Below are 7,843 nucleotides of genomic sequence, written 5' to 3' on the forward strand. Positions count from 1 at the left end.
GTATGGTGGGTCCTAGGAGTTATGGTGTGCATGTCGGAGACTCATCATACTGCAGGAATTGCGGTAAGTTGGTTTATGCTGATGAGCCACCTGTAAGCGACAATCCTGAGCTTGAGGATTTTTCTGAAACGCAGGCCCCCAGCAGTCCTCTGAACTGTCCAGAGTCTCCAAAGCAAGTAACATCAACTCCAACACCCGAAACACCTGGTACTCAGACACCAATCTCCAATCACAGATTTGGAAGACAGCGTCAGCCTGCACCTCGAATGAAGAACTCTATTTTTGTAATGCCTGTTTGTAATTGTATGTTTTGTTTTGATTACATTTCAGAGTTCCATTATGTAGGTTTATTTTTTGAACTTTGAAATAGTTAAATAGTATATCTTGTTCTGTGAGGGGAAAGATGTGACGTGGAGCACCCGTTTCCTGTACGTGCATGGCGTCTGCGCCATCGTCATGTGACTCGCACGTGACTTCACTTTGTTCCTTCTCTCATTTGTGCCGGTTGGGCTGCAAACTCGTGGAGATCCTGCAACTCCAGTAAGGTAACTTGTTATTTTATATACTTAATGAAAAGTTGATACTCTTTCTAACAACGCTACTATGCCTACTATTTAAAGAGGTATTGACAATCAGCTTGGATGTCATCATCATTCCCATCTTTAAAAAGCCCATACTTGACCCTCTGTCCTTTTCATTTCGTGCCCCATCTCAATTTCCCTTCCTCTTTCATGTTCTGGAATATATTGTTGCCATCGAACCCCATGCTCACCTCTGCTGCCATTCTTTGTTCAAATCCCTTTCATCAAGCTTTATCCCCCTTAGTCAAAGTCATCAATGATATTCTCTGCAATGCACCATCTTTCCTCATCTTCCTTGACCTTTCTACAGCCTTCACTAAAACCAACCACAGTATCTTGTTACACCATCTCCCCTCTGTGGTCAACAATGTTCCCTCTAAGATGCGTGGGTGCGAGGCCACGCAGAATTTTGTAAGGTCCCGCATACTGAAATAGACAGGCCGTGCACAACAGCAACCTGGAGCCGGGGGGGGGGGGGGGAGGGGCAGAGATCAAAACCCAGCAGCCAAAGCGCAAGTGGCTGGAGAGAGAATGGGCAGGAATTTCATTGGGCCATGAAGTCGGGATTGGAGGCGTGTGGGGGGGTTAAAATCCCGAAATCAGTGGTCCCGACCCCATCCCGCACCCAACCCGCCTCCATGTCAGTTTCAAAGGAGGCGGGTACCCGCCCCGCACTGGGACCCGCCTACCCGAGGCGGGAAGGGATTAGTGCCAATTAACTGCCTGTTAACAGGTAGTTTTTAGCCGAATCCCTATTTTTAATGCTGAAGTGTGGGATTCCCGACGGCTCCAAACCATGCCACATTTGCGAGGCGGGCCGTCGGGTTGAAGGACTTGGAGGGGTCGATATGTCGGTGTTCAGGTGAGTGATGTGTGCACGAGTACAAAGGTAAGTGTGTTTGGTGTGTCTAAATTGTGTTTAAAGAAGTTTCATTTACCTTTTCTTACCTTTTCAGCCTTCCTTCCTTTAGGTCTCGTGATTCCCTCATCTCACCGGCATAGAAAGCAGAATGGCTGCGAACTGTCAAAAGTGACAGCCTTCAGCTTTCTGTGCAGGAGAGATTTCTAATTGAATCTGTGGAGAAGGACTCATGTTAGAAGACTGTCAGTGTTTGACAGCTTCAAACAGCTGTGAAACGCTGATACTTCATCTGTCAAAACCTCTTGACAGATGAAATTTCAGTCTGTGACATCACCTGTTGCCGGGTGGCCCTTAATTGGCCTGCTGAGCCCACTGTGCAGGCTCAACAAGGTCAATCAAGTTAAAATCGCATGGATTGGCCACATCTCAATGGAACCGGGACCACAACCCCGAAAGTTGTAGTCCCGCCTCCATCACGTCCCCTGAATGAAAATCCAGCCCAATGTCTCCCACTTCTCTCCTACCCAGTGCCGAGATCCTCCTGCACACTCAGCAGCCGCTCTTTGAATTTCTCAAACATCGTTCCAGCTCCTAACACTGCCCAAGTGCGAGACTGGGCCATTGTAGACAAGCCATTCGTGCGTAGAAGCAGACTCACTGAACCGCCTCTCCCTCACACAACGACAGCAAGGTGCGGGGCCAGGGTCTGGACCCTCTCCGTGACACGCACTTCTGGCAATCACAAGACTCCTCTCCTAGCAACAGACGACCGCTTGCCTTGAGTAAATGGCATTGAATGCGGCTGAGGCCTAGTCCCTGAAGTTGGAACCGATGTGCAGGTAACCAACCCTCTGCTATGTCAATGAACAGCAGGAGTCACCTTTTTGTTAGGCCAGCCCTGCAACAGCGATCAATTCTGAGGTTCGCTTCCGTGCTGAATGGTGAAAATTAATTGATTATTTTTGAAGTATAGTTTGCCTGCAAAGGTGGTGACAATGCTCTTCAGTGGCTGCAGCAGTAAGGTAATTCTAATCACAATCTTTGGTAAGTCAGTTTGAAATCGCATAAGCAGCATTGATACACCATGGATATTAGTGCGTACAACAACAACAACTTGTATTTGTATAGTGCCTTTAATGTACTAAAACGTCCCAAGGCGCTTCACAGGAGCATGATCAAACACAATTTGACACTGAGCCACATAAGAAGATATTAGAGCAGATGACCAAATGCTTGATCAAAGAGTTAGGGTTTAAGGAGCATCTTAAAGGAGGTAGCGATGCGGAAAGCTTTAGGGAGGGAATTCCAGAGCTTAGAGCCTAGGAAGCTGAAGGCACGGCCACCAATGGTGGAGCGATTAAAATCGGGGATGCGCAAGAGGCCAGAATTGGAGGAGGGCAGATACCTCAGAGGGTTAGTATTGTACAGTAGGATGCATGCATTTTCTTTTTTAAAACAATGGTTTAATTTATTACAACATTCTACATCGTATAGACCCTGATACAATTATTGATAACGTATCGAGAAGTTCATTGTTACGCAAAGAGCTATATCTGCAATAACCTGACAAGTGTAGTTATTATTTTCAGATTGTCATACATATTGATTCAGTTTGATACATGTGTATAGTGCTATTTTTGTTTAATCAATGCTTTCAGTTGCTTTGTAAATAAACAGTACATACAATTGTACAGCAAGCAGTATTTACAAATACATTTCATAAAAGTATTATAAAATCGTGAGTTCTTTGTAATTTGTCTACAAATGACCATAACAATAACTGAGTAGGTAGGAATAGGGTTACTGAAAATTAGGTTATAAGACTGCTATCGGATGTGTGACATGGGCCACTTTCAGAGTATTTTCCAGGGCCGTTTTAAGTTCCGACTGGTGATTGGGCCTGCGGATTTGTTTTCAAATTGCTCCATGGCATCGCCCCTCCCTATCTCTGAAATCTCCTCCATCCACACAACCCCCCGTGCTCCTCTAATTCTCGCCTCTTGAGAATCCCTGATTTTAATCACTCAACCATTGGTGGCCGTGCCTTCAGCTGCCTCGGCCCTAAGCTCTGGAATTCCCTCCCTAAACCTTTCCGCCTCTCTATCTCTCCTTCCTCCTTTAAGACACTCCTTAAAACCTACCTCTTTGACTGAGCTTTTGGTCATCTGCCCTAATTTCTCCTTGTGAGACTCGGTGTCAAATGTTGTTTTATAACGCTCTTGTGAAGCGCCTTGGGATGTTTTACTACATTAAAAGGCACTACATAAATAAAAGAACAACTTCTTCTTGTTGCACATATTGATATTACTCGGCCTTAGTTCTCCACTGCCAGCTTTGATTCTACCATTGTTGCTGTGCTGTCAATGTTCATCAAGTCATGGATAAGCCAGAACTTTCTGCAGGTAAACACTGGCAAGACTGAAACCACCTCATTTGGCTCTCACTATAAACTTGACACATGAGCCTTGGATTTCAATCTCCTTCCCAGCTATTCCCTCAGGCTGAAGCTGATGTAAGAAAACAAGCTTGAATACCATGAGCTTGCTGACTGTCAAATCCTACGTCTAGTCCATCATTAAGTCTCTGACTTCCACTTCCCAAATATTGTACATCTCCATTCCTACCTCACTTCCATTGTTGAAATTGGCACCTATGCCTTTGTCACCACTAAGGCTGAATCCTATCCTATACCAAGTCCCACTCACACAGGAACCTCTCCTTGATGGCTTCCATTGGTTTCCCATGCCTCAGTACAATTATTTCAAAATCCTTATCCTCATTTTCAAAACCTTCAATAGCTTCAGTTCACCCATCCCTTGCAAACACCCCCAGAACTAAGCTATGTTTACATTTTCTGATCTTCTGTCTCTGGTCACCCCCTTCTTGCTGCTCCATCAGGTGGCACAGCCTTTGGCATACCAGCATACTCTGGAATTCTCCATCAAAAACCTCTGCTTTCCGTCACACACCTCTCAGATTTATGGCAGGACTGTACCAGAAGTGCTGCACGTTTTCACCTCCAGGGATATTAATATAACAAAAAGGTTCCAAAGTACACTGATCTGAACAGGAATAGGGCATTAAGTGTTTGAATGGTAATAAAGTCAATAGTAATTTGTAGGTTATATGGTCAGTCTTCTGCATCTCCACTTCCATGTGTTATGTTAAGACTGCTTTAAGATGATTTAAATGGTCAATCTATCCCAGCAACCTTTCGTTTAGGTTTTAAGTATTATAGCAATAGTGGAGGAAAAGGAAAATCTTAATCTTGTCTATGTATGAACAACAGACAGTTTGGGAACACAAGGGCAGGGAATGATAAACATCTAGGTTAAGAAAAGGCTCATACCCTGGTAAGAAACTAGTTGCCAAGACACCATATACCACAGTAAAAGATAATGATTTGACACAGGCTAAGGTTGTATTATAGTATAAGAATAGAACCTGCTCCCACCCCACGGCAGAGCATTCTCTGGGTGGTAAGGAACCACGCAGATGGCCTGGAGGGCTGGAGCTGGTCATTCTACGCCTTGGAAACATGGGAGGTGTTGTTCTCTTGGGTGTCGGCGTGCTCTCAGGGTCAGTCGTAAACCACAGCCACGCAGGCAGCCTAGACAACTGAAAGTGATCACTTCAGGCCTGGGAACCAGGTTGTATTATTTTCATACCATCTTGTCATTTAATATAACACTGTAGAACAGTTATACAAAATCTAATACTGTTACTAGTCAATGTAATGAAACTTCTTGTTATAAAAAAACACTCGTGTGTGAATCATGAGCAGAGTTATGTCATCGGACTAACAACACTTTGTTGCAACGGTAACCATGGGGGAAATTCTCCAACATGGTATATAAGGTGTAAAAATGGCTGACAAATGCATTTTTTTTAAAAACACCTGAAAGATGTTTATACGATATGAAAAAAAAAATTTTTTTTGTCTAGATTTGGCTTGGTGGATGGCCCTTCACACCCAGTGACAATACAGAAGGGGTGGAATTTTCTACTTTGGAAGAATCCCACCACAACTTTGGCATGGTGGGGCTTTGACCTGTGATCGCTCCATCAGCGACCCAGGCTGATTTGAGCATGTTAGCAGAGTCACAGCAGGATTCCTCCTTGCATCAGGCTTAGGCACCTGCAGCAGCGGAACATAGCTGGCTGCTTCTAGAACAGCTAAAGGGAAGAGTGCTGTACTTTGCATTACTTCAGCTCAGAATTTTCAAGCAATTGCCTTGTGATTAGTTATACTCCTGTGGGGAGACTTAAAATTCCACCCCCCTGCCCCCCAACATGCCACAACAACACTGGATGCCAAGAACACACCAGCATCCCATGGGTCCAGCATTGCTATGACATTAATGATGGGAGATGTGACATTTAGTGTCATACTGGCATTAATGCATAATTTGAATACTCACCCATATTTAACAGCTGCAGCTACTTCTAGCGGAAAATCCCAAAGGTGACAGAAACCACCAGATTCTCCGGCCTGCATCAATCCATCCAATATCATGCAGAATGGTAGTGGCAACTTCTAACTAAGGAGCATAAAATCCAGCTTGCACTAAGCTTAACTCAATTAATATGTTTCAAGTTTCATTCCATTGTGTGCAAAGCTTGAGGAAGCAGTCAAGCTACTTTTGAACAAACCCAGACCGTATTCTTTGTTCAGTAATATATGGACTGGCAGTTATTTTCAAATGTGGTTGCCAGTTATTCAAACCCAGGAATAGCATCATCGAATAGTACAGCAAAGGAGGAGGCCATTCAGCCCATCGAGTCTGCACTGGCTCTTTCAAAGAGCAAGTCCCAGTAACTGTTTGTGGAGCTATTTAAAGAGTTATAGTTGTTCAAATCAAGAGTCAATTTGGAATTCTCAAGTAGTTTAAGCATCAGCTCCTGCTCTAGTTAGAAATACAAGAAGAAAATAAACACATTAGATTGAAATATTTTATGATTTTCCTTTTAAAGAGCTGGATAGAAGAATGTATATAAGTATTAAATTATTGATAATTGTTCACATGTTCAACTTTTCGATAAAAAAAGTAATAATTTAAACAAAAACCCAAGTCTGAATTTGTGATGCTCTATTACTTATCAAGAATGGGAAAGATTGTTCTGTTTATTATCCTAGGGCACATTCCCAGAAGCTTACCTAGATATCAACTCTAGTGAAAATAATCTTGAAGGTATATGGAGCAGGGACTCACCCAGGAGAGTGATTTAAAATTAACATAGAAGAGAGGAGCAGGAGGAGGCCATTCGGCTCCTCGAGCCTGCTCCGCCATTCAATGAGATCATGGCTGATCATCCAAACTCAGTACCCTGTCCCTGCTTTCTCCCCATATTCCTTGATCCCCTTAGCCTTAAGAAATATATCCAACTCCTTCTTGAACATATTTAATGAATTGGCCTCAACTGTCTTCTGTGGTAGAGAATTCCACAGGTTCACCACTCTCTGGGTGAAGAAATTCCTCCTCATCTCAGTCCTAAATGGCTTATCCCTTATCCTAAGACTGTGACCCCTGGTTCTGGACTCGCTGGCCATCGGGAACATCCTTCTTGTATCTAGTCTGTCTAGCCCTTTTAGAATTTTATAAGTTTCAATGAGATCCCCTCTCATTCTTCTAAACTCTAGCAAATATAAGCCTAATCGACCCAATCTCTCCTCAAACGTCATTCCTGCCATCCCAGCTATCAGTCTGGTGAATCTTCACTGCACTCCCTCCATGGCAAGAACATCCTTTCTCAGATAATTCGACCAAAACTGCACACAATACTCAAGGTGTGGTCTCACCAAGGCCCTGTACAACTGCAGCAAGACATCCTTGCTCCTGTACTCGAATCCTCTCGCTGTGAAGGCCAGCATACCATTTGCCTTCTTAGCCGCCTGCTGCACCTGCATGATTACCTTCAGCGACTGGTGCACAAGGACACCCAGGTCTCTTTGCACTTCCCCTTTTCCCAATCTATTGCCGTTCAGATAACAATCTCCCTTCCTGTTTTTGCTACCAAAGTGGATAACCTCGCATTTATCCACATTATACTGCATCTGCCCAATCACCCAACCTGTCCAAATCGTACTGGAGTTTCTCTGCATCCTCCTCACAGCACACATACCCATCCAGCTTTGTGTCGTCTGCAAACTTGGATATTACATCTAGTTCCCTTGTCTAGATCATTCATATATATTGTGAATAACTGGGGTCCTAGCACCGATCCCTGCGGTACCCCACTAGTCACTGCCTTCCACTTGGAAAAAGACCCGTTTATTCCAACTCTTTGCTTCCTGTCTGCCAACCAGTTTTCTATCCTAAAATTAGGAATCTGAAACATCGAGTAAGACAGACAGAAAAGACCCAAACATGTAATAGGTGGTAACTGACAGTCTACAGTC

The sequence above is a fragment of the Somniosus microcephalus genome, chromosome 2 (assembly GCF_052327205.1).
Source record: "Somniosus microcephalus isolate GS21.2 chromosome 2, FLI_Smic_1.0, whole genome shotgun sequence".
Taxonomy (NCBI): domain Eukaryota; kingdom Metazoa; phylum Chordata; class Chondrichthyes; order Squaliformes; family Somniosidae; genus Somniosus; species Somniosus microcephalus.